Source organism: Ursus arctos, unplaced genomic scaffold, assembly GCF_023065955.2.
Source record: "Ursus arctos isolate Adak ecotype North America unplaced genomic scaffold, UrsArc2.0 scaffold_7, whole genome shotgun sequence".
Classification (NCBI taxonomy): domain Eukaryota; kingdom Metazoa; phylum Chordata; class Mammalia; order Carnivora; family Ursidae; genus Ursus; species Ursus arctos.
This window is the reverse complement of record NW_026623089.1, coordinates 27274453-27301635: the sequence shown is the minus strand read 5'-3', so window position 1 is coordinate 27301635 and position 27183 is coordinate 27274453. Positions and strand designations below refer to the sequence as shown.

At 40.2% G+C, this 27183-nt stretch overlaps 1 protein-coding gene, 1 long non-coding RNA gene and 1 pseudogene across 3 annotated transcripts in view; 1 reads left to right on the top strand and 2 right to left on the bottom strand.

Moving 5' to 3' along the window:
• PKD2L1 (polycystin 2 like 1, transient receptor potential cation channel) overlaps positions 1-27183 on the bottom strand; it is a 128539-nt gene that overhangs the window by 76708 nt on the left and 24648 nt on the right. For both annotated transcript variants that reach the window (XM_057308579.1, XM_057308578.1), the window contains exons 5-6: positions 9634-10588; positions 8573-8715 (exon numbers count right to left, since the gene is read on the bottom strand). The gene's annotated coding sequence lies outside the window, so the exon portion shown is untranslated. The remainder of the gene's footprint in view (positions 1-8572; positions 8716-9633; positions 10589-27183) is intronic.
• On the top strand, positions 12040-16648 carry LOC130543022 (uncharacterized). Its single transcript, XR_008958020.1, has 2 exons — positions 12040-12455; positions 12725-16648. It is a non-coding gene; the product is annotated as an uncharacterized LOC130543022 (long non-coding RNA).
• LOC113251833 (40S ribosomal protein S25-like) lies at positions 22101-24533 on the bottom strand (annotated as a pseudogene).

The following is a 27183-nucleotide window of genomic DNA, read 5'->3' as shown; positions in this document are numbered from 1 at the left end:
AGAGGAAATGAGCACCACGAGAAGAAAATGAAAGTGAAAGGTGGGGGAGGGTGCCAAATTGCTAGAACAGTCCCAGTCCTTTCTTAGGGAATTCTGGAGAGCAGTAAGGATTCACCCTGTAGTCTTTTTGTTAGTTGGTTTTATATGCACATATTTTTTAATTGAAATAAAATTCCCACGCCATTAAATTAACCATTTTAAAGGAAAAAATTCAGTGGCATTTAGCCCATTCACCATGTTGTGCAACCACCACCTCTAACTAGTTCCAAAACATTTTCATCACCGCAAAAGAAGACTTTGTACTTGTTAACCGGTCACTCTCCATCCTCTCCCATCCCCCCCACGCCAATCCTGGCAGCCACCAATCTGCTTTCTATGGCTATTACTTTACCTATTCAGGATATTTCATATAAACGGGATCCTGCCGAATGGGACCTTCTGTGTCTGGCTTCCTTCTTTTAGCATAGTGCTTCCGGGGTTCATGCACACTGTAGCCTGTATCGGGACCTCATCTCTCTTTACTGCCAAATAATATTCCATTGTACATAAACAGCACAGTTGGTTTCTCTGTTTGTTGATGAACGTTTGTTTCCACCTTTTGGCTATTAAGTACTGGAGTACCTGCTTTCCATTCATTTGTGTATATACCTAGGAGTGGAGTCGCCAAGCCTCACGGCAATTCTGTGTTTAACTTTTGGTGGAACCACCGAACTGTTTTCCACAGTGACTGCAGCATTTGACAGTTCCACAAACAATGTGTGAGGGTCGCCCTTTATTCTTAACATGTACCCATCTGTTCCTCTCCTATTCCCTACTTTCCACAAAGCCAGTCCCCCCAGACTTCCCTTTCCCCTAGACTGGCGGGGAGAAAAGTTGCACCTCTACTGGAAAGTGTTCATCAGGGGACACTGAGCAGCAAGGAACCTCCCTTGCCTGAAGCTATGCCCCTGCTCTTGTCTTTTCCACAAATAGAACACTGACCAGGAACAGGCAAGGACAAGCTCCCATCTCCCTGAGACACACCCACTACAGCCATTTCGGTTACTCCATAAAACCACCCTCTGCGCCCTCCAACACCTCCGTCCTCGCACAGAACATTCCATTAAACCCTCTTAAACAGTCAAAGCTGAGTGCAGAAAGGAAACATCTCTGTGTGGAAGCTGCCAGCCCTGGCTCAGACCTGCGGGCCGGTCTAAACTCTCAGCTCAAGCTTAAGATCTCCGAAGACACAGCCCCTCGCCTCGTCCTGCCCAGCCCCCTCTGCTAAGAGCCTGCCTGTCTGGGCCTGGCTGGTAGCAGACATGAATGGAGAGGGAGAGCCTCCCTCTCCACCCCCCTCCCACCGGGGTTACTGCCGGTCACAGAGCTATTTACATTTACAACAGCCCAACAGCGCCTGATCAAGCCGGAGCCAATCAGCAGCCCCCAAGCTTGTCTGACTCCGTCTGCTCCAATCAGGAGGTGCTATCCTTACAGCCTTTCTCTCTTTGAATCACAGGCCGGCTGTCGCCTCTTTTAGGGAGGGGAGCCTGACTCACCGCTCCGCTCTTCTAGACCTCAGTTTGCCATTCTCAGGAATGGGGAAAAATACCAAAATACCGTTCAGTTGGCAAGACATCTTACACTATAGAACTCGGAGAGAGTTTTACATAGGAATGACGGACACTGTTCCTTACCGGCGCAGATCCAGCGCTTCTCTGCTACAAAGAGACGGAAATAAGAGATTTTAACCCTCCTCACTCCCAGCGCCTACCTAACTCCGGGCCCTCCTTATGGGCTCTTAAATCCACGGCTTGCCTTTGAGGTGGTGTGAACCCTCGCTAACCAGGACGGGCCTCGTAGGCAGAGCTAGTTTTGATCTGCAATAGTGCAAACACCTGCCATGTATGAGCAGGGAGCAAAGACTCAGAAAACAGACTGAAGACTGAGTAGTCACAGGGTAAAGCAGAAGCGCGAACGCGTTGGGAGACAGTTCATGGCTGATGTAATCCGAGCATAAAGAGGAGTGGGAGAGTGGGAAGGGTGGAAAGGAGGACTAGAAATCCGGTCCAAAGTTTAGGCTTGCTTCCGTAAGCGATATAGGGAGCCATCAGGTATTTTTAAGCAGGAGAGGAAAATAATCTCCGTGTTTCCGAAAGTTAACTGGTGGTAACCTAAAGAGCAGATCAAAGGAGGACCAGATTAGGGGTTGGAAGATTAGTTAGCAGGTCATGGAACCTAAAAACCAGGATAGTCATAGTAGAAATGGATAGGAAGGGCACAGACTGAGAGGCATTTTGAAGTCAAATCAATAGCACTTAATTGATTGGGAATGTGAGATGAGAGAGGACTGAAAGATGACTTTCAGTTTCCTCTCAGTGACTGCACGGGTTAACACCTCCAACTCACTGAAATTTATGCGGGGGGGGAGGGGGGGCAGAGGCGGAGCCAGGGGGAGAGAAGGGGAGAGAGAAAAAGAAGCGGATTTTGGGAAAGGTATAGGAATTCAATTTTCGACATGTGAAGTTTGAGTTACCAGAAGAATATCCACCTGGAAACAATACCCAGCAGACAGTAGGGAATAGGGTCTTCAGAAAAGAAAGAGATGAGATCCAAAGAGTGTATAGTGAAACTAGAAAGGAAATTGATAACCTAGGAAGGGATTACAGGTAAGAAGATTCAAGGACAGACTCTTGGGAAGTACCAACACTTCACAGGCAGAAAGAGGACACAGAGGTAGCAAAACAAAGAAATATCAGATATGAAGAAAACCAAACTAGACTTGTATAATAGAAATAAAAAACATAATTCTAGGAAGAGGAAGTAGGACATTGTAAAAAAAAAAAAGATATGTAACAAAAGGACATTGGTCAAATAAATTATGAAACATTCATTAAATGGACTACAATACAGACATTAAAATTATGTTGTAAAACTATGACTTGCCATCAGAGATGTTTAACACATCTTAAGAGAAACATTCAAGTTAAAAAATAGTATATACAAAATTATCCCATTAAAAAAATACATATGTGACTGCAAAGGGGCATAAGGACACTTTTAGACTGGGGGAACTGTTCTAGATCATGATGGGGGGGTGGTTACACAGCTGCACACAATTACCAAAATCCTCAAACTGTAATGCCTTAAAAAGGGATTGGGGTGGGGATTGTTGATGGTACCCACTTCATGGAGTTGTCCTGGGAATTAAATGGCACAGTGCCTGGAACACAAGAAGGGCTCAATCAGGAGAAAAGAGAAGGGTAACCCAGGACCACTGCATGGAGTAGGAGACACTGGACATAAGGCCTGGAAGGATGAGACTCCATTTGGCCCTCCAACACAAAATCCCCAAGAAACAAACACACACCCTGGAGTGGGTCCACACAAAAAAGAAAGTGGAAAAAACTGAGTGCTTTTAGGAGTACTTTTAGACTGAAGAAAGGGAAGAGGGTACTTGGTGTAGCTGAGGGGCCTTGGTGCTGACTTAATGTATGCCACAGAAGGGGAGAGAGACCTACTGCTTGTTGCTCTGGAGGGTAGGATACAAGAGGGAAACTAGGTGGGAATGAGAGTGAGGCTTGTGGGGGTCAGGGAGTAGACTCAGTTTTAAGTTAAAGTAACTCACTGTTACAAGGTCTAGGAAGAAGGAAGCCACTCCTTACCAGATTGGTTTGACCTGTTGGAGATGCCCGGAGCAGGTTTCTGTGTGGATGACCTCTTGGGTTCCACCTAGGTTTTGACTCTGTGATTTTAAGTACACGAAACCCTTTCCAAAGACGATAGGATTTAAGTTCTGTTATTTTCAGTCTGTGGAATGGATGTCAACCTTGTTTCTTTGGACTGTCTAGCTATATCACATCTCTTCATGCTTTTAAGCACATCTATTTAAGTGACCTTTATGACCCCGACTGGATGAGCTTAAAATGATCATATGTGGCTGATTACCACTACTGCATTTTTAACTAGACCTCTGATAGCAATTCAATTAAAGTTGACCCTTGAACCATGCGGGGGTTAGGGGTACCGACCCCCATGCAGAAGATCTGCTATAATTTTTGACTCCTCCCAAACTTAATTAATTATAGACTACTGTTGATCAGAAGCTTTAACAATAACATAAACTATTGATCCACACATATTTTGTATGTTATATGTGGTCTATACTATATTCTTATACTAAAGTAAGCTAGGAAAAAGAAAATGTTCCTTAAAAAAAAGAAAATATATTTATAGTACTGTACTGCATATATATATTTAAAAAAATCTGCATCTAAGTGCACCCGGGCAGTTCTAAGTTGCGTTTTTCAACAGTCAACCGTGTTTGGTTACAACTGTATTTGATCAACTATGTTTGTTATGTAAGTTCACATTAGACTTCATATGGGTGTCACTCGTTTTGGCATTCTGTGGTACAGTGAGGAAACTATCAGATGAGGGGTCTGTAGACCCTAGTTTCATGCAGTGGTTTCACTCCTTAACTAGAGGCATAATGGAAGGAGGCATTTGACACAGAGGTTCTCAACATATGACCTGGAGACCCCTGAAGGTCCCCAAGAAACTTTCAGTGGATCTGTGAGGCCAAAGTGATTCTCATAATAATATTAAGCCTTTACTTGCCTTTTTTCACCATCATGTTTACATATGTCCCCAAGTAATGGTGGGTAAACTCTTTGCACCTTGACGGGAATCAAGGCAGTAGCTCCATACCATACCAGTAGTCATTGGATTCCCCACTGCCATGCACTTGGAGAGAGGTCAGTTTCATTTAAAAGTGTTTTTGAGGGCACGTGGGTGGCTCAGTCAGTTAAGCGACTGCCTTCGGCTTAGTTCATGATCCTGGAGTCCCAGGATTGAGTCCCACATTAGGCTCCCTGCTCAGTGGGGAGTCTGCTTCTCCCTCTGACCCCCTCCCCGTGCTCTCTCTCTCAAATAAATAAATAAAATTTTAAAAAATTAGTGTTTTTGATAAAGGAGTCAAAATTATTAATTGTATTAAATCTTGACCATTGAGAACATGTCTTTTAAAAGTTCTGTGTCAGGGGCGCCTGGGTGGTGCAGTTGCTTAAGCATCCGACTCTCAGTTTCAGCTCAGGTCGTGATCTCAGGGTCGTGGGTTTGGTTCCTGTGTGGGGCTTGATTCAGTGCAGGGTCTGCTTGGGCCTCTCTCCTCCCTCTGCCTCTTCCCACCTCTCAAGTAAATAAATAAAAATCTTTAAAAATTCTGTGTCACAAAACAGAAAGTACACCTAAATTAGCAGTCCTGCTGCATATCAAAGAACAGTGGTTGTCTTGAGGAAAACCATTACTGTAATCATTTTAGTTGTGGGCTGAAATAACCACTATTTTCATTATAGCATCATTTTTATGTGAAAGGATGACTGACTAACTATGGATATTCAGACTTGAGTATATAGCAGACATTTTCTTGAACATCAGTAAATTAAGATTATTATTTCCAGAACTCACAATATTTGTCCCAATGGTAAAACTTGAGCTTTCAAAAAAATTAGAATTTTGGAAAGCTTGCATGTGGCACTGGGTTTGACAGCTTCCCAATAATTAGAGACTCATTTGATGAACAAATGTGATTTTTTGATATTGTAGAATGACATGTGTCAACATTTTGGAAGATTTGCATAACTCAGTCAACAGATATTTTCCAAAGCATAATGTTACTAGATCATGCATGGATAAAAGGTACATTCAAAATATAAGAGAGACCAGTAGGTTCTTATGTAAGAGAGAATGGTTTCAGATTCTAGGTTGCAACTAACCGTTAAGAAACTCTTACTTGTTGAGTTTTAGCGTAGTATCAAAGAAGAATATCCACAATTATCTTTTGAAAAGCTATTAAAATACTCCTACCTTTTTCAATTACATATCAGCGAGGTAAGATTTTCTTCATATATTTCAACCAAACAACATATGGTAACTGATTTGAGAATCTAGCTATCCTCTATTAGTCAGACATTGCAGAGATTAGTAAAAATGTAAAACAATAACACGATTCTCACTGTATTATTTTTTTGTTTTGGAGAATATATTTTTCATAAAATTTACTTGTTTCTGTTAACATGTAATAAGTTTATTATTGTTATTTCAAAAACATTTTAAACATTTATGTGTTAATTTCTAATAGGGAGAATGTTTAATAGATACGACCTTCATAAACAAAAACTTTTATAGTAGCTTTATTGAGATATAATCCACATACCATAAAATTCACCCATTTAAAGTGTGTTGTTCAGTGGTTTTTAATAAGTTCAGAGTTGTGCAATCATTGTCATAATCTGAACATTTTCATTACCCTAAAGGAATCTCCTATCCACTAGCAGTCGCTCCTCTTATCTCCCACACCCTAGTCCTGGGCAACTGCTCACTATGTTTCTTTCTGTCTCTATAGATTTCCCTATTCTAGATGTTTCATATAAACAGAATCATACAAGATTCAGTGCTTCGTGACTGGCTTCATCCATTTAGGATGTTTTCACGGTTCATTCATGTTGTAGCATGAATTTTTTTTGAATTTTTTGATGGATTTTTTGATGAATTTCTCATGAATAATATCCCATTTTAAGGATATTTTGTTTATCTATTTATTGGTTAATGGGTATTTGGGTTGCTTCTACTTTTTTGGTTATTGTGAATAATACTGCTATGAACATTCATGTAAGGTTTTTGTGTGTATGTATGTTTTCAATTCTTTTGGATGCCTATCTAGGAGAATTGCTGAGTCATACAGTAACTCTTATGTTTAACCCTGAGGAACTGCCATATAGTTTTCCAAAGCAGCCAGCACCATTTTACATTCCCACCAGCAGTGTGTGTGTGTTGAGGGGGGCGGTGTCCAATTTCTCTGCGTCCTTACCAACACTTGCTATTATCTGTCTTTTTTATTATAGCCATCCTAATGAGTACTAAGTGGTATCTCATCATGGTTTTGATTGGCATTTTCCTAGTGACTAATGATATTGAGCATCTTTTCATGTGCTTATTGGCCATTTATATATCTTCTTTGGAGAAATGTCTATTTGAATCCTTTGCCCATTTGAAAATTGGATTATTTTTTTAATTGTTGAATTATAAGAGTTCTTTATATATTCTGGATACTAGTCTTATCAGATATACAATATGCAAATATTTCTCTCATCTTGTGCATTATATTTTTACTTTCTCGATAGTATCTTTTGAAGCACAGATTTTAAAATTTTGTTGATGTCCATTTCACTTTTTTTCTTTTATTACTTATACTTTTGATGTCACATCTAAGAAATCATTGCCTGATCCAAGGTCCCAAGAATTTACACTTAATTTTTCTCCTAAGAGTTTTATAGTTTTAGGTCTTACATTTAGGTCTTTGATGTATTTTTATTTAATCTTTGTATATGGTGTGAGGTATCTCAATAATTTTAAGACTGTAAACAGGTCCTGAGATCAAAATGTGTGAGATTCAGTGATTTACTTCTCTGAGCCTCAGTTTCTCATCTTTAAAATGGTGCCTATATTTGACTTACCACCTCCTAATGCAACTATAAGTCAAAGGAAATGATAGAATTGGTTGTACATGATAAACTTAAGCACTCTTCAAATATAAGCCATCATTACTGCTATCATGTCTTATGTATATGTTGTCTGTCAACCTGTTGAAAGATCCTTGAGCCCTTTTTCTTGTTCTCCACCTGTCATAGCACTTTCCTCATTACTAGATACATAGCAGATCCTCAGTAAATATTTATTGGTAAACTGGCTGATATAGTATAAGCAATCTTATGTATCCCTGTGTTCTCAGGGAGGTAGAAAGAAAAGAATTTACTTTTTGGCAGTCACTCCTCAGCCACTTCCTCCTATCAACGGGTTAAGCTTGCAATTACCTCATAGTCTTTTTCACTTGAACTGTTAAGCTAAATCTTCTATGTGTTGTTTGTGAAATTTTTTGAACAGAGGTTGTTTTGCTTTTTTTAAGATTTTACTTATTTATTTGAGAGAGAGAGTAAGCATGAGCACAAGCAGGGAGGAGAGGCAGAAGAAGAAGCAGACTCCCCGTGGAGCAGGGAGCCTGATGCGGGGCTTGATCCCAGGATCCTGGGATCATGACCCAAGCTGAAGCCAGACGCTTAACCGACTGAGCCACCCAGGCTCCCCTGAACAGAAGTTTTTTGAACAGAAGTACGGGACTTTAAAATTATTTCTACTGTTTCATTTATTTGCTAATCCTAAGTTTGGAAACTATTGAGGACTTTTTGAATCCTAATTCTTTCTTCTGATATATTAAATATTTGTTCTAGCTTTGTTTAATTGAAAGTAGGATAAGCATACTTTCCCTATCGCAAGTAAGAGGGCCGTCTAGGTCAGAGCCAAGGACAGCATGAAATATTTTGTTTTGTTTTCCACTAATCTAAAATGAGACATTCTTCACCTGATCTACCAGGTTCACTCTGTGTCCTCCAACCATTTCCCTTATTTATGTCATAGACTAGCCTTACAATCAGAGCCAATAGAATAGTCAGTGAAAGAGAAAGGGAAAATATTTGAGAGTTTGGCAGGTTAAGAGTAATACTCTGTACAAAAAAATAACTATCGCTAATAGTACCTGTCTTTTATCCATGGTGAAGGCAATACAGTGAGGTGAAAGGGTAATGGTCTACTACCCAAGCGTTGAAGACTTGGCAGGTGTAGGTGTTTGACAAAAGCAGATGGACCCTAAGGCCATTCCTGCATCTAGAGTAGGAGAACCTAGAGAAAGAAGGAGAAGGTGCATTTAGAATCAAGGGTTTTGAAATCAAGACACTCAGTGAAATGTAAGGAGGATGAAATACATGAGGAGAGACAATCTAGTTTTGGTGTTTGTAACTTTAGTAGAAAACCATTAAATTGCCTAGAGCTGTACACTAATAATAGATTTAAAATAATCTGGGGCTCCCAACAAGATCCTGACAGAACAGATCCCAGACTCAACTGGTGTCTCCGTTTCCTCTCTTGGTGCCCTGGTTTAGGTGTTGAGGTGGTGGCCGTACTTGGGAGCGGCTGGTGAGATAGGAGATAAGACAATGTCGTGATTGTAGATCTGGTGGTGGTAGGGGTGGAATGTCCCAATGGGCTCTGTTCACTTGAAAAGTCTTTTATAGTCTCTTTGCATTTTGTTTTTATTTTATATGTAAGTTACACATATACATAGTTTAAAGGGCCAAATCATTTTATAAGGCTTATTTTGAAAATTGCAATACCTCATCCACCACTCCTCACCATGCTTCTACTTATGAATTTAAAAAATTTTTATGTATTATTTATTGTCTCCCACCATGGAAGATGAGACTTTCACTTTCTTCGCCATCACCACCTCTCCCACCGCCACATCCCACTCATGCACAAGGGCATGTGCATGTTTCATGCACACGTTGATATTACCATGACTATGTAAATATTGTTCACTCATGAGCCACATAATATACCCATGATTTCTCTCCTGTGCAACTCTTTGTTTTCTCTGACCCTAATGATTGTCTTTTTTTCTTTTAGTTTTATGGGCACTTACCATTAATTCAACCCAAACTCCCTACCAGTGGTCTATATCTGTTCTTAATACATTTGGTTACATTGGTCGTTCTATCAATCTCATCTTCTTAAAGATATCTCCCCAGGGAAACTTCTTACCTGCTCCAGCCTGGACTGGCTGCTCTCCAAGCCTATTGACTTGGTCTTATTTGGCTAGTTCTATTCAGCATCATTCTAGAGAGTCCTTTTTTTTTCTCTCTACTTTGGATTCCCTCCTCCTGGATCATTTGTGTTTCCCTTTCTTGGTTTCTTCTTATTTTGGAGAAGCCCCTTCTCTATTAGTCTCATTAAAAAGAGTGTTCTTAAGATATTCTCAGTCTTCCATTTTCCAAAATGTCATGATGATGTGCTTTGGTATGGATCCATTTTCATTCGGTATCAAGGCCTTGGTGGACACTTTCAATGTAGAAATGCTTGTCCTTCCATTCTGAGAATTTTTTTTTTATTATTTTCTCCCATTTTCTTTCTCTCTCTCATCTCTAGAATTGATCCTCCATTTTTAAAAAAATCTTTCTCTTTTAATTCCCAAGTCTTTTTCTTTTGCTTGGTTTTCTAGGAGGTTTCCTCAATTTCATCTTACAAACCTTGTATTGAGTTTTTAAGATCTGCTATCATACTTTAATTGGCAAAAATTCTTTTGGAATTTTCCTTTTTATTGCATATTGTCTTGTTCCATGCAATATTTTCTTTTTTTCCTTTGAGATTATTAATGATAGTTTGCGGGAATATTTTTCTTCTCACTGCATAGTCTCTTGTCCTCTGAGTTTTTTGTTCCTGTTCTTTGTTTTGGCAAATCTGTTTCCACAGATAACTGATGATCCTTGGCTGTCTATTCATGTATCTAGTGAGGCACCGAAAAGCCAATCAGAGGCTCTGAGCATGTCATAGGGCACATCTGATGCAAGCAGATCTTTGTGTTCCTGACTGGACTGTTTCTTTGCATCATTCCCAATACTATATCATAAGTTTTTTCTGTAGGCTGTCAGAGTCTGCAGAGAAACTTCTTTTGATCTCCTGGTTGAATAGTTCAGCCTGGCTGCCAGCATTTTAGAAGCTGAAAGAAGAAAAGAGATTGAGGAGTATAAGTTTCATTATATATTCTACTCAACCCCCACTTTTTTGTATAATACTGTGTAGTTACTGTCTCCTGGTTGGATCCGGATACAATCTCCTGGTTGGATTGATACAATAACTCTGCCCTTAGAAGAATCTGGTGTTCTACAGTCAAGAGGTCCTTGATTACAACCCTACCAATGAATAAACCTCCAGTGTTTTGTCTGGAGTTGAGGCGGGGCAGGTGGGGGGTTGGGTCTCCTTACAACAGAACAGTTACCCTGTCCTTAGCCATACCTTCACACCATTCCCCCCACCCCTGCCACTTCCAAAGGTAGCTGGTACACCAAATCTTGAACCTTTTTGGGTCCCTCAGTGTAAATCATATTGCTTCTTGGCTTCCCCACTGCCTGTTTAAGCTTCAGCTTTCTAGGTTCTACTAAGACAGTTAATCCTTCATCCACCTGTTTTCCAGCTTCCCAAGTCTTATCTTGGACATTTCCCCCATTCTTTTTGATCTTCTGGGATTATGTCTTTTATTTATTTTTTACTGAAAAAAGTATTTATTTATTTGAGAGAGACAGAGATAGTGAGAAAGAGCACCCACAGGAAGGAGGGAGAGAAGCAGACTCCCCACTGAGCAGGGAACCTGATGTGGGGCTCAATCCCAGGACCCTGGAACCATGACCTGAGCTGAAGGCAGATGCTTAACCGACTGAGCCACCCAGGCACCCTATGAGATTATGCCTTCTAAAAAAAAAAAATCCCCTTACTGTTATTTTACTAGTGTTTGGAGAGGGAGCAAAGCATGTGTTCAAGACTTCTTCCTTGGGGCGCCTGGGTGGCACAGTGGTTAGGCGTCTGCCTTCGGCTCGGGGTGTGATCCCGGCGTTGTGGGATCGAGCCCCACATCGGGCTCCTCCGCCATGGGCCTGCTTCTTCCTCTCCCACTCCCCCTGCTTGTGTTCCCTCTCTCGCTGGCTGTCTCTATCGCTGTCAAATAAATAAATAAATAAAATCTTTAATAAAACAAAAAAAAGTCTTCTTCCTTGTCTTGAAACTCTCCCGTAGTTTTTTAGAATCTATTTATCCCACACATATTTTTTGAGTGCCTAATGTATATTAGGTACTGTTTAAACACTTGGGATACATCAATGAACAAAAAAGGAATATCCTTGCACTTGTGGAATTTACATTCTAGTGTGTGTGTGGAGGGAGAGATAATAAAAAATTAAACCTAAATATATATATTACATAATAGGTATTATGTAGGTAAGGTAAAAAGTGGAGCAGGAAATGGAGAATTAAAAGTAATGGGCAGGGGGATGGGGCTGCAGAATTTAGAGTGATCAAGGTAGGTGGCACTGAGAAAGTATAGTTTAAGCAAAGACTTGAGGGAAGTACATTCATAAATATGTATATTCCTAATAGGAGGCGTTTCTACATATTTTCCACAAGTTTTATACTCTCTTTATTCTTAGGCTTAAGGTAGACCAATGTCTTCTCTTTATTTTGTACCTTACTGCACCTGGCATATAATTTTACAAAGAACCTGACATCACTGGCTGCCGAAGTACCTAGAGAGATCTTTGAACTTAGGGGCTGACTTGCCATATTCTTTTAGGTAAGACACCATCTGAATCTTAGTATCTTCATTTGTATGTGGAAACCACTAGACCTCATTCTCTTCCTGGAAGCTAGTATCCACAAGCTTCTAAGATTAATAAAGGATAAGTACTATGACAATACAGGTATTATAATGACATTTTTAATGATGAATGAGTGACACAGCCCACATTTTTTCGACAGGGAGAAAATATTCAGCTTATCATGGACATTAGATTAAATTTACGTTGGGGAATATTGAGGTAAGTTGGTTTGACTTGACCATTCCCATTCACCCACTCTTAAGCCCCAACCCACATTCTTACAGGCCGGCTTCACGATCAGAGGGCCAAGTAATGCTCTTCTGTGCAGGATCGCAGTATAAGGGACTAACTTTAAGTGGGCATTTACATGCCCGGCACTATGCTGGTGCTATTGATACTCATAACAGCCCGATGAGACATAAGTTGCTAGCCCTATTTTCCTTCTTTCTTTTCTTCGTCCTCTTCTTCCTTTTTTTTTTTTTAAGTAGGTTCCATATCCAGCATGGAGCCCAATGTGGATTTGAACTCATGACCCTGAGATCAAGAGCTGAGCTGAGATTATGAGTCGGACACTTAACCAACTGAGCCACCTAGGCACCCCAAGTCCTATTTTCAAATAAGGAACATGAACCTCAGGAGGTTAAATAACTTGTCTAAAGTCACACTGCTAAAAAGTGGTGCAACCAGAATTCAACCCATGTAAGTCTGATTCCCAAGCATGAGCCCTTTTTGCACACCCCACTGCCTCTTAGGACAGACCCCCAGAAATGCATTTCAGAACATTTTATGATTCATCAAATACAGATACTAAATTAAAGAGTTTTTGAAATGTGAGCAAACAAAGCTTACAAAAATAAAGTAAAACCCTATTGTATTTTGTAGGTGTTTTAGTATGGGCTCTCCAGAGAAAGAATCAATGGAATATCCATCTTTATCTTTTTTTTCTCTCTCTCTCTCCCTCTCTCTCTCTGTCTCTCTCTGTCACAGATAGATCAATTTACTATAAGGAATTGGCTCACATGATTATGGAGGCTGAATAGCCAAGATCTACAAAAGTCAAGACCTGCAGTCAGGAAGCTAGAAACCCAGGAGAGCTGATGGTAGATTTCCAGTCTGAGTCTGAGTCCAAAGAAGGGAGAAGACCCATGCCCCAGCTTGAAGACAGTCAGGAAGAGAGAAAGAATTCTTTCTTACTCAGACTTTTATTCTATTCAGGCTTTCAGCAGATTAGATGGAAGCCCACCTGCACTGGAGAAAGCATTCTTTTTTACTCAGTCTACTGAGTCAAATGTTATTCTCATTAAAAAAAATCCTCACAGAGATACCCAGAATAATGCTGAACCATATATCTGGGTGCCCTTTGGCCCAACCAAGTTGACACAAAATTAACTATCACAGTAGGTAATAAACTTAGAAAATTCATTTCTCTATGGGAAAAGAAATATAAATGGTCTTTTAATACATGGTGTAATACTTTATTTGTTACATTGATGTATCTGTTGAATATTGTGTGTTCTTTATACACATTTTTAAATGGTTTGGAAAAATTCATTGGCAAAAGCATAAATATCTACTAAGCACATGGGATGAGATTAGTAGGGCTGAGGATAATCCTGATCGCTTCCTGTTATTTTGAAAAGACATGGCTCCTGCTCTAAAGGACTTTATTGTTTCCTGGAGAGACAGACTTGTAAACAACAATTAGAATATAATTGTCACAATGAAAGTCAGTACAAATTACAGTACACAGTAAGGCAGAATGAGAACACAAATCTACCTTTGTTTGGGGCAGGAGAGGGAAGAGGGACAGAGAAAACTTCACAGAGGAGGTAGTTTGGCCACATTTTTACCAAGGCCTACCTCTGCCTAGAAAATCTCAAAGGCCAGCTCAAAGGCCAGCTAGCTACCAAATGTCCCAAACATTACAGTATCTTGCAGTATAGATAATCATATATGTATAGCTTACCTCCTCTGCTAAATGATAAACTCATTGGTGGAAGGTAGCCACCTCTTATTCATCTAGGTATCTCCCATACAGTCTAGAATATTGCTACACACACTGTGTATTCAGTAAGTGCCCGCTGAGTGAAAGACTGGAACAAAGGAGTAGGGGCTACATCATTTGGCTCCCATTCTCCCAGATATTTGACCCTTTACACATTTTGAGTAAATGCTAAATCAGACTATTTTTTTCTATTGTCAAAATAACAGGAAGACTTCAAAACAACCAACCAAACAAACAAATTCTTTTTAAGGTCATCTGCCCTATTCCATGGTGCAAAAAACATGTTATGTAACATAAAATCTGGCCAACCAAGGGGGCTTTCTCTAGTCTTCTGTTTCTTGTTTCCTTAATAAACGCTACACTCTCCTTTCAAAAGATCTTGCCAACACTAATTCATTACCACTGTACCCATCAACAGAATGAAAAATATTTGCATATCTCTTTGGTATAGCAAGGGAAAAGAGGTCAGAAGCAATTCAGGACTTAGAAGCTGTTGGCTTTTATACTCTCTGCATTATGAGTCTTCCTCTTTCTTTTCCAAACTGTCCTCCCACTCCATATTGAAATAGGGAATTTGATTGTGCTCTAGGATTTTGTGAGAAATAAATACTGGCTATAATCTAACAGACCTGTATGAAATGGGTTTTTTTCCCCCATAGCTTTTTATACATGTCTACTTTATGATACTATCTATATAGATGAAACCAGAAAGTTATGAAAACATAGGTGAAAATATTTGTGGATAGGTGAAAAATTATACTGGCTTATAAATCCCTATGTTAAAAACCAACCTACAGAGTAATATACAGAATTGTTGAATCACTATATTGTACACCTGAAACTAATATAACACTGTATGTTAATTATACCATAATGAAAATTAAAAACAACAACAACAAAAACTAACCTGCAACCTGAGATTTTAAGTTGGCAGAGAGACACCAAAAAGCAAACATCAAAGATGTCCCTTAGATTCTCTTTGCCACCTGAGACACGCTTGTCACTTGGACATATCTGTGGAATCCAGGCTTGGAATCAAAATCTACTAACAGCTCTACCCTTACGAAGAATTGCAATGGGAAATCTTACATTAAGGAGGATAAGAGGCAAGTACTTGCATATCTAGTGAGAATCTTTAGATTTCCTTCATGAGGGAAATGCCTTTTGTATCTTGTCTTAGGACAAAGATGGGGGATTCTAGGGGGGGAAAAGGATTCTTTTCAGGAATACATTTTCAATAACAATCACAATATTTTTATTTTCTTAAAACATTTTACAGAAAAGGCTATTCTTGAAATGATTTAGTTACCACAAGAATCAGGAGGAAACACACAGGAATCTACTGGTTTCACTCTGGTGATGAAGGACCAGTATACACCACTTATGAATGTTTCCAAACTTCAAGATGAGTATAACACTTCTATCAGTTACTGGACTTGTATGAAGAAAGTGAACCTCTTCATAATTCTTCAATAAGGGACCTTATAAGGATGTAGTATGGGATAAAGAGGATGTTGAGTCTCTCCAACCAGGTATGGGCTCTAAGATTCAATGGTGATAGAGTGGTGTCGGCCAAGGGTAGACTGACTGCTTAGGGCAGGAATGAATGGGAACTGCCTCTCCTCCTTCTGTCAGTACTTCTTCCTTTCCATTTTGTAAGCATACACTTCTCTGTCTGTGTTCAGTATATTCATCCCACTCCACCCTCTGTCTGGAAGTAACAGACACCAGCCCCTCATAGCCCTGTTCTTAATACAACACTGAAGGGTTTACTTTCAATTATCTCTGGCTTTAGAAATCTATACTTCTTTCTCCCCAGCCTGGTAATTAAATGAGTGATTCAATAAAAGGAAAAGGAATTGGTCAGGCTTTTTTTGATGCCAGAAAAATGTACACCTTCTTATCTTTTGTATTTACCCAGGAAAGCCAATAAATTTTTTTAAATCCTGTTTTTGTAATCCTGTGAGGCTACAATTGACTTAAGCCCAGATTAGGATAAAGTGTCAAATTCAACCTCAGACAGACTGGGCCATGCCAGAATTTTGACACTAACATAGAAAAGTAGAATGCTTCTCTGGTTCAGCTAAGCAGCCCTGCTCCCAAACTCGCAACAAAATTAAAATTCTAGAATCTTAGAATTGGATGGGACCTTTGTCCTTGTGATTACCCCTCTGTCTTGGAACCCATGAGTCTTGCCTCCAAAAATGTCCCTTTATGTGAAGTGGGACTCTGGTGAACCAGAGTTTTTTGTCTGTTACCTCTTTGTAATCAGAGAAAACACAACTGGCCAAGATTGTTGTCAGTATGTGGGTGTGGCTGGAAAAAAATACCCTCTGTGACCAAGAGTTCTTTCTTCACTGTATTCTGCTTTCATACTGTTGCTCATGAATAAAACATATTCACATGACATTTTGTACTTTTCTTTCCTTATTCAGTTGATACAGATAGCCACTTCCTCCTGGGCAGTAGGAGAGAGGTATTGGCTCTGTGTAGCTAGAGGTTAAGCAAAAGATGCATGAAAAGCTATAGAATTTGCTTAAGAGCACATGATGGGATCCACTGAGAAATGAGATGAAAAGTCAAAAGTCTTGGACTCTGGTTGATAAATTGGTCTGCTTTCTTCCCTACAAAAAAGCTTATGTAGTTTCCAGGACAAAAAAAAAAAATCCTTTCCTCTTTCTTTTAAATAAAAAAATGTCATTACCTACTGATGCCTGTTACAATGGCAGGCACTGGGTACACAGCACATACAGTATAGTTCCTGCTTTCACAGAGCTTGTGGTCCAATGGGATGAACAGACAGGAAACAACGATTAACAATTTTAAATGTATCATAGTGTTAGGAGAGAAAAAGAGCATCATGAGAGACAGTAAGTGAAGAAAGGACAGAGGGAAAGAAGGAAGGAAAGGAGAGAGAGAACCAGAGCAATTTCCAACATAAACTTTTTACAAAAATACAGACTTGGGCCAGTTTGAATATAGAAGACTTCACTAAGGTGGACACGATGGCTTTGTTTTTGTCGAATAAGGTAAGTCATTTGGAAGGTCACATACAGCTAGAGCAGTGAGGTTCAATCTGAATCAAGTCGGGACAGAGACATGCTCCTCCGAAAATGTCAGAGGGAGCCGGGGCTCGTCTAACCGGGTCATGCCACTTCCAGTCACTGACCTCCCTGTTCTCCAGAGTGACTGTTTGGCACATACTGGTTTTTCTCATAGCTGAATGATTCCTCTGCCAACTTGGCTTATGAAATGTTTATAAGCAGTTGAGAATATTGTGATGAAAGGCACAGACGGGTTCAGAGAGATTTTAAATCACACTTTCCTAAGGTAGAAACAAAGGTTACCAGGAGGATTTTCAACAGGTTTGCCTCTAACATTTGCAGAACTAGCTGTGAGACAACAAGCGAAGGCCCACATACTGTGTTTAAATAGTTAAAATGTATACATCGAGCTAGCAAACTTAAATAAAATAGGATAAAGAGATATTCTTTCCTTTTACCTTGACACATGCCTTCATGCTCTAGAAGAATAGATTTGGGTTTATACTTCTTAAACACCTTGAAGTTCCACATGAGGAAGAGATGGTATGGCAAGAGCTGGCCCCAACCCCCAGCCTCTGGCACCCTTTTCTCCCTACCCCTACCTATCCCTCCCTGTCCCACACTGGGAGGGCCCTCATGTTCCTTCAGGTGAACCCTGGCACTCACACGATTCAGTTCCAGTCACACAACCTTGAAACAGCCACCCATGAGGTCTGGCAATGTGTGTACAGGTGTGACAGTCTACCCTTAAGAGGAAAGAACAGGCAAGAGGCCCATGCAGGCTCTTGAAGTGAGCTTTGGGCTACTTGGGAAAGAAATACTAGGGTTCTAGGTCATACTGTGGTATTCCTTTAAGTGGAAAAGCCGAGAAAGAGATAGGTATCTCTAGGTCATATGGCAAATGATTTGCTGAGCTAGGATCAAAAATTTGTAGGGCCGAGTGTATCACCATCTCATCTCTATGATTTCACCTAGCTAGCTCCTGCCTTTTGTTTAGAAAGTATAGGTAGAGTTAATGCCTATACAGTGTGTCTCCAGAGCTACTGTAAGGTCCCAAATGTCTGCTGGAAAAAAGTATTCCCCATTGATCTGTCATATCCCCATTCTCCTTCCCTACGTACCCTGAAATTCACATGTTTTGTCACACAGTTTGGAAAGTTAAAAAAAAATAAAAAGATTGGGATATAGCCTTCAGGAAGTCTTTATTTAAATGGGCATTTATTGCCTGAAAGACAGAGGCTTTAAAGAGAGAGTTCTGGGGCGCCTGGGTGGCTCAGTCATTATGCTTCTGCCTTTGGCTCAGGGCGTGATCCCGGTGTTATGGGATCGAGCCCCACATCAGGCTCCTCCACTGGAAGCCTGCTTCTTCCTCTCCCACTCCCCCTGCTTGTGTTCCCTCTCTCGCTGGCTGTCTCTCTCTGTCAAATAAATAAAATCTTTAAAAAAATAAAGAGAGAGTCCTTTACACATTCTCTATTTGTAGTTTATGTAACAAGTGCAGCTCAACAAATACTACTGAATATATCTCTTGGGCCAGGTACCAATTTGGATTTGGCAATAAATGAGACAGACATGATCCCTGTCCTCATGGAACATCACAGTACAAATATGAACGTCACAAAAACAGAAGCCACAGGAGCTTGGAGAGGGCACAATGTGAAGAGCTGACCTGGATAAATTTTCCGGCAACTTGAAGAAAATAGGAACTAGTTAAATGAAACATTATTGGGAGAAGGGGCAGCAGAGTGCTCTATGCAGACAGAAAGAAATGTGTTAATGCTCAAAAAGTAGAGTAGAGAGCAAGGAGGAGGGGTGGCCAGAGATAACGTACATTTATTAGCAGGGAAGGAAGGACCAGGCATAGAGGGCCATGGTAAGATGTATAGACTTTATCCCATTGAAGGTTTTTATTTTATTTTATTTTAAGTTAATTTTTTCTAAGATTTTATTTATTTATTTGAGAGAATGAGAGGGCACAAGTGGGGGGAGGAACAGAGGCAGAGACAAGGGAGAAGCACGCTCCCCGCTGAGCAGGGAGCCTGATGCGGGACTCCATCCCAGGACCCCAGGATCATGACCTGAGCCAAAGGCAGATGCTTAGCTGACTGAGCCACCCAGGCGCCCCTCCATTGAAGGTTTTTTTATACAGGGAAATGACATGCAGATTTGCATGTTCGAAAGACCACTATGGATTTAGTGTAGTGAATAGACTTGGAGTATAAGGATAGACACGGGGAACCTGTTTGGAAGCTACTTCCGTAGTCTACTTGAGAGATATTAGTGGTGGTGGCAGGGAAATAGGAGTCTCAGCCTCAGGAGAGAGAGATGGGCTGGACAGATAGGGGAATCCTGAGCATGGGGAAAGCGATCAAAGCCAGGGAGGATACAGCTAGCCTAATTAGCAAGTTTGGAATAAGAAAAGAGACCATAGGAGAGCACTCTGAGGAAGCAATATTTAAAGGCTGTGCAGCCCCAATGTTCATAGCAGCAATGTCCACAATAGCTAAATCGTGGAAGGAGCCGAGATGCCCTTCAACAGATGACTGGATTAAGAAGTTGTGGTCCATATATACAATGGAATATTACTCAGCTATCAGAAAGAACGAGTTCTCAACATTTGCTACAACATGGACAGCACTGGAGGAGATAATGCTAAGTGAAATAAGTCAAGCAGAGAAAGACAACTATCATATGATTTCTCTCATCTATGGAACATAAGAACTAGGTTGATCGGTAGGGGAAGAAAGGGATAAAGAAAGGGGGGGTAATCAGAAGGGGGAATGAAACATGAGAGACTATGGACTATGAGAAACAAACTGAGGACTTCAGAGGGGAGGGGGGTGGGGGAATGGGATCGACCGGTGATGGGTAGTAAGGAGGGCACGTATTGCATGGTGCACTGGGTGTTATACACAACTAATGAATCATCAAGCCTTACATCGGAAACCGGGGATGTACTGTATGGTGACTAACATAATATAATAAAAAATCATTTAAAAAAAAAATACACTTATTTTGATAAGGACTGAGTAACACATGGAACAGTTGAACCACCACATTGTACACCTGAAACCAGTATAACACTATGTTGACTACACTGGAATTAAAATAAAATAAAATAAATAAAATAAAATAAAAAAAAAATAAAATAAATAAAGGCTGTGCAGAGGAGGAGCAGCCAACAAAGGAGATTGAGGGGTGGCCAGAGGTAGGAGGAAACCCAGGAGGAAATGGAGTCTGAGGCTTAAGGGAAGACTATTTAAGGAAGAAGGAGTCAAGGGTGTCTATAGCCTTTGAGGACTCAAACATGGGAGGTACTCCATAACCAGCTTCAGTATAGAGGTGGACAAAAGCCAGAGTGATTTAAGGTGGAAGTGGGGCAAGAAAATGGATTTAGCCAATGCAACCAGCCCCGTAATACATTTATCTGGTTAGTTGTCACCTTTCAAAACAATTATGCTCCAGAGAGGATAAAACGAAGAACCTGAGTTTTTAAAAAAAGAGCATGGAGTCAGAGTGGACTCCAGTCCTTGATGAGGCAATCCCACCGAGGTTCAGAGAAAGAGGTCTCCAGGGTGAGCGCCTGTAAGTGGGAGGAGAAGTAGGATAGATAACGAATTGTTTCATCATTTTGCCTTGGGTCAGCCCTAATCCTCACCTGCAAAGAATGTCAAAGGATTTCTGTCAGGATTTAGTTAGCCAATGGATCTCTCCCAGACAGATTTCCCTAAGGCCCTCACTCAAATAGCAAGAAGATAAACTTCTGTTGCAAAACATTAGGACATGTCTCCAAGCTTTTCAACATCTTCCCTGCAAAGAAGCTATCCAGTGGAGAGAAAAAAACATTTTGAAAAACAGCAACAACAAAACCTCTCTTGGCTGAGAAACTGGGGCTAATATTTAGCTAACTTGTGGTTCAGGGATTTGATTTGTTGTGTATCATCATTCTTGCTCTTTATCTAGTTATAGGGATGTTAACAGAACTAATAAAACCATTTGTGTGAAATGCTTAAAACAAAGTCAGTGATAAAAATACAAGGTGATACTTCCTTTCCTAAGAACTTATAAATTAAACATTAACCTAAAGTGCCATTTATTACTGGAGGGTTACACATTCAGTCCAATTGCTAACTAGAAAAATGGAAAGATAAACTACAGATTCTGTCTCTGATTTGGAAATTTCTAGGATTATAAGGCCAGGGAAAGTTGGCATGAAAAATGCCTTTCCAATCCTTCAGTACAGAAAACCAGACCCTCACCACAGCCTGACCTCGGTGGACCCCCAAGTGACCTTGGATCCTCACAGTACTTCAGGTAGGAGGCTGTTCACCCGACCTACTCAGCCTGGCTAGCCAGTTCCCAGTTCTCTGCTTCCTAAAGGCCTTATCTTCTAGCTTAAGAGGTTGGGAAGAGTCTCCTCTTCCCTGCGTTCTCTATGTCCAATCATTTTCACCAGCTTGTAATCTCTCCTACAATAGCACTTCTTGTTCAGAAGAGGTTAAAGTTGATTTGAATAGGAATTGAGTGCAGGGGGGGCTTGGGTGGCTCAGTGGGTTAAGCAACCCCCTCTTGATTTCAGCTCAGGTCATGATCTCAGGGTCATGGGATCTGCTGGTGTTGGGCTCTGCGTTCAGTGTGGAGTCTGCCTGAGATTCTCTCTCTCCCGCTCCCTCTGCACCTCCTACACCCATGCCCCTCTCTCACACACATGTGCTCACACACACACATGCACACTCTCTCTCTCTCAAATAAATAAGTAAATCTTTAAAAAAAAACAAAAGAAAAAGAAAAAGAAAAGAAACCTGAGTGCAGAAAGTTCAGGAAGTCAAATTCCTACAAAAGCAACATCTCCATGGCACATATAAGAGTCTTATTAATAGGTGTGCTAATTCAGAAATTAGGCAAAATTGGGAATAAAGAAGTTATAGGAAAACTGCCCTTTCAATGTACCTTGGTAACGGCAAACATGTTTTTGTGTGCACTTCTCCCCAGAGCCTGCTAGTGATAATGAGGATTAAAGGACTTAGAAGCAAACTCCAAAATACCCAAGAATGGGAACTCCAAAAAGACAAGTCTTCATTCCCTTTCATTTTACCCATCTCTTTTTCTCCAGTTAAGTGTACCTGGATACCATAAACTCCTTTCTAGTATTGTTTTCATCTCTCATTACAATTTAGAAAAGGGTCCTTAAGTCGATCTCTAAAATTCATTCATTCAACAAAGACTTAAGTTTCTTTTGTTTTTCACCATTGTGCCAAGGGTTGCAGCTACAATTGTGAATTAGGATTGATCCTCAACTTCAAGGAACTTACGGTTTAGTGGTGACTCAAGAAAAAAGAAATTCGAAGATTTCTGGCGACCTAAATATTTTCTGGCATATAAAGGTAATAACACCTGGATCTACTTTTGTAGCTAAGTACATCTTCTGATTTTGTCTTATTGAAACCATGACTCCAAGTCTAAATACACCTGTGTATTCATATAACCTTACATGTTTACACTGTTAAACTTTAAACCGGTCCTTAAGTAGAGGGCTTTTGCAATTCTTTCATTCTGGGGTTTGTTTCTGAGGTATTTCTTAATACTGACGCACTTATCAGAAGACTTAAGCATACTCACCAATTTTGAGAGTCAAAGGGCATATGTGTTAATAAGCATAGGGTTTGGTATCCATGAATATTCCCTTCTCCCTAGTTCTTTAAAAAAAATTAACAGAATTTTATTTTTCAAAATGTGCAGTTGGCATGGGATCTGTTCATGCCTCTTCACCAGCAGCTAGGATATCTCCAGCCCGTTTGTCTCCGGCATAAATGACTTGAGCTCTGTGCTTTGAAACCAGTTTAATAAGTCCTTTACTGAAGAGCTTCTGAAGGGCTGCCCTGGCTAGCGGACCATGGATCTCCAGTCTCTGAGACAACAGCCAGGGTTATAAGCTTGTAGTAGGGAACTTCCTTATAAAGTTTGTCATATGTCGCTCTGTCAAACAAGACTGTTACTGAGCTCGTCTCGAACTTTGCCTTTGGACCACTTCTTTTTGGCCTTGCCCCCAGATTTGGTCACTAGGTCTTTGTCTTTCTTGGCTGACTTTCCGGCATCTCTCTTCTTCTTGCCGTCCTTGGGCCGCATGGCGAAGCTCAGAGAGCAGCTGCTACCCTCGTGGCCTCACTAAGATGCAGGAGGAGGGGCGCCTGGGTAGCACAGTCGTTAAGCGTATGCCTTCGACTCAGGGTGTGATCCCGGCATTCCGGGATCAAGTCCCACATCAGGCTCCTCCGCTGGGAGCCTGCTTCTTCCTCTCCCACTCCCCTGCTGTGTTCCCTCTTTCGCTGGCTCTCTGTCACATAAATAAATAAAATCTAAAAAAAAAAGATGCCGGAGGAAAAGGACTCTTGTTCCTAGTTTGATGGCTTTTAACGCTTTGTTTGCCTCAAGAGACATGTTTAATTATTACATAGAACTCATATTTAACAAACAGCTTTGCAAAGCTGAGTTGTGATGTCTTCTCCTTTGTTAACTAATTTGACTATCTGAAAAGTGTTTTAACAATTTAGTATCTGGCTCCTTACTTCAAACACTTGGTGCTTAAAACTGAGATACAGTCAAAGTGAGACAAAAGTTTATGATGTCATACCATGACAATTTAACAATATTTATCCTTTTCCTTTCATTTTCTCATTATGAACTCAGTAATCAATCTGTAATCTTTCTACCGTCAGTCTTAGTGAATGCTCAGTCGACGAACATAGAAATCGAAATCAAGTTATCTTGTGTAGAATAAATCTTGCAATTTCATTTCATTCTTTCATTCAACAAAAATTTATCGAAGGCCTTCTAAGGGACAGGTACTGTTCGAGGTGTTGAGAATACATAAGTGAACAAAACAGACAAAACTCCCTGCCCCTAAGGAGTTACCATTTTAGTGGAGCTTGTATTCATATAACCAAAACTCCTAAATAATCCATTTTGAGAATGGACTCTGCACTTTTAGGGGCAAGGGAGACAAATGACAGGACTCCCAAATCATTTGAAAGTTGCAGCATGGTGGAGTCAAAGGGCACAGATTTGCAATCAGGAAACATCGATTATCATCTAGCTGTACTAATCCTCTTTGTTATTTTCTGGGTCTTAGCTTTTTCATTTCTTAAATAATGGCATTGAATTTCATAATCTCAAAAGTCTTCTGGATTGAATAGCCTATTATTCCATAACAGGTAATATGCCTTTACTTACTTGTTTAAAGTAAATGGACATACAGTGATTTGCACAGATCATATTTATTTTTTTAAAGTATAGCAGTATCCAGGAGTCATCTTAAACTTTTATTCCTTCTGTAGCTACAGTACAGTGTAGAATTATATATTATGTTCAGAGTAATGATCCTGAGGTATTGCAGGATGCTGAATCAGTAAGAGAAGATTTAATGATGTTCATTAGACTACGTATTAAAACAAGAAAATGCCCCAAGGCAATTTAGGGATATTTCAAACAAAGTGTCTTCTCGTTAACCCATAGTTAATCAGAAACCCAATTAACCGGTATGCTCTATTCCCAGATTTTACTGTTTTTAGACTTATTTATTCTTCTTTACAACCATGACCAAATCACTGATCCAGATCTCAGTCATTTCACATTTATACCACTAAAATCAATGGATTATTCCTCCCTCAAACAGTATTAAACGCTACCAGAATAATCACATCAGAGACAGAAAAAGCAATTATTTAAACAAGAAATAGATATGAGTGAGGAGATAAAATTCTGAGTTTTGCTTTAGAACACTCCAAATGTATTCTAAGGTATATGTGCAATTAAAAAGCAAGGAAAAAAAAAGAAATAAAGCAACTATTTTCCAAGTATGCTTGTATTTCAATAAATCTTAATCCTTTCTAAATTCCAAATACCTATAAGTGTTAAAATATGGTAAAAAAAAGTTTCTCTGGAAAATGTAACTCACTGGTGAGAGTGTCAGCAAGACTACTTGTCTTTTGAGCTTGTGTGTTTTTCTTTTCTTTTTTAAAGTAAACTTTGAGACCCCAAGATCCAGAGTTGCTCACTCTACTGACTGAGCCAGCCAGGTGCCCCAAGGTTATTTCTCTTTTATTCTCTATATTTAAAAAGCTCAATTTAAAACAGAATTCTTTGAAATCTTAGTGGACACTAACCTGGCTCAACTTTCTTTTTTTAGGATTGTATTTATTTATTTGAGAGAGCACAAGCAGAGGGAGGGGCAGAGGGACAAGCAGACTCCCCACTGAGTGGGGAGCCCAAAGTAGGGCTCGATCCCTGGACCCCGAGATCATGACCTGAGTGGAAATCAAGTCAGCCGCTTAACCAATTGAGCCACCCAGGCACCCCTAATCTGGCTCAACTTTACAGAATAATAAAGCAAGATTTTAAAATGATTTTGGTATTCAATATTTGATTGTAACATTCAGGGAGAATTTTAACCGTGGCCTATTAAATCTGCAGACTCATTCATCAATTTGAACTCATTCCGGAAATTACAACTTTCTTTTACAGGATATCCCTTGTACTGGTCTGTGTGGTCTTCAATAGGTGAGGAAATTTTACTTCTCCCTGTACTGACCATGAACATCTCCTCAGCAATTATTAGCATCCACAACTGCATTTCCACTTAAAAAAAAAAAAAAAAACCAAACGAATAACTAGACTCTAATTTCCTCTTTCTGTTCCATTTTCCCTTTCTCAACTGCTTCCTTTCACTGGTCAGTTAAGCCAATCTTTTTTATTTTATTTTATTTTTATTTTTAAAAGATTTTATTTATTTATTTGAGATACGAGAGAAAGAGAGAGAGGGAGAGGGAGAGAAAATGAGTGTGTGGGGGGGGGAGAAGCAGGCTCCCCACTGAGCAGAGAGCCTGATGGGGTGGGGTTTGATCCCAGGACCCCAGGATCATGACCTGAGCCCAAGGCAGACGCTTAACCAACTGAGCCACCCAGGCTCTGTTAAGCCAGTCTTTTAGAAACATTACTTTCTCTCTCTCTCCTGGTTCTCCTTTACCTCTCACTCTGTCAACACACCTTTCCTCATCATTCAACCTAAACATTTGTATTGAGCAAGTAGTGCACATCTAACAATGTGTGAAGCGAGAATTCGAGGGATATCAGAGATCTCAGCTTGGAGCCTGCAGTCAAAGGCTTATAGTCTAGGTAGGAAGATGGCAAACATGTCAGAGCAAACAAAACCATGAGGAAACCACTATACTAACCCACGCCAACCTGGCTTACCGGTGTAACTTTAGAAACTCTTGGTTGAGAAAACCAAGCGGCTGAAGACTCACATAGAGAAACAAAGCCATGCCACCATCTGCCAGGAAATCTTATGCAAATCTGCAGAGGTGTGAAGCCTTCTCCTGCTACCTCTGAAGTCTGGAGCCTCTGTGCAGCTATTAGAAAACAAGCAGAGAATGAAACCAGGTAGACTGGTAGATTTATATAAACTTTCACACATCTCCTTTCTAACTGTATTAATTTAGCCGGATGTCGCTAAACATGATGAAGCCATGGAAAAACATGTCCAGGTACAAGTATCAGAAAAATGTGTGTGTGTGTGTGTGTGTGTGTGTGTGTGTGTGTGTGTGTGAAAGAGAGAGACAAAGAGAGATTTAGGCTGGTGGGAATCAATCAAAAGATACATGATCAGTGATCCAACCTGTTCCACCAATATAAACCCACGTGTCATTAGGTGGAAATATCACCGGACAAGAGGCTTGATCTAGTAACTAACGCCTAACTTATGGGTACCACATAAAAATATAACTACAAGACATATCTAACAGCAGGTACTACGCCACAAAGACGTGTTCTCGTAAAGTCACGCGTTGACTTGGGGATTACCATAGTCTCACTCTGACCAAGACTGTCGTAGAGATTGACT